Source organism: Micromesistius poutassou (assembly GCF_964030765.1).
Source record: "Micromesistius poutassou genome assembly, chromosome: 12".
NCBI lineage: Eukaryota > Metazoa > Chordata > Actinopteri > Gadiformes > Gadidae > Micromesistius > Micromesistius poutassou.
The window spans coordinates 3,260,439-3,261,274 of NC_140282.1; positions in this window are offsets into that span (position 1 = coordinate 3,260,439).

Here is an 836-nt window from a genome sequence, read left to right on the forward strand (position 1 = left end):
ATACTGCAGAGTCCTGACTGTAACTGCAACTGCCTCTGTTCACACATGAGGCAGGCCGTACTGTAAATCACAGTCTTAATCTCTTTCATAGTGTTTACCAAACACAATTATAGCTGCAACACCGCAGGCATGTGGCGCAGGAGGTAGAGCGGGTTGGTTGGTAACCGAGTGTCGAGGGGAGAGGACGCAAAGACGGCCGGCTGGACGCGTGCAGGGACGCACACACACAGCAGATTAAGGTTGGCCGACCTGATAACGCAGTGTTCAGGTGACAAGGCGAAGCAGGCCTGGGAATTCTCCAAACACCGCCACACCTCAAACCCATGCACCAAGTGTGTGTGTGTGTGTTCTTCTGCACGTGCAGGTGTGTGTTTGTGGGAACATGGAGGCCGTGGATCCAGGCTGGTGGAACTAAGGTTGCAGGCCTGGGCTCCTGTTTCTTGGCTGCGGTGTGCGATGCAGACAGCAGGAGAGAGAGAGAGAGAGAGAGCGAGAGAGAGAGAGAGAGAGAGCGGTGTGTATAAGTGGTGGAAGGGGAGAGACAGTTCCTGATTGAACTTGCGCTTCAGCTCGTCTGGTTGTTGCTCCGGCCAAATGTCTCCCGCTGTAGGGAAGACGAGTTTGTTTAGTCGGGGAACAGTTAGTACAGATGTGCAGATTACGCATTGAGTAACTTATTGTAATTATTGTTATTATAGCGTTGCTATTGAAAAGTTGCCAGCGCGATCCTGTTTGAATAAACAAAGCTGGAAAGGTTCAAAACAACGCGTGCGGGAGCCAATCCGCTTCTGGTTGATTCATGCATTATCACCCTGGGCAGGGGGGGCCAGGGTGTA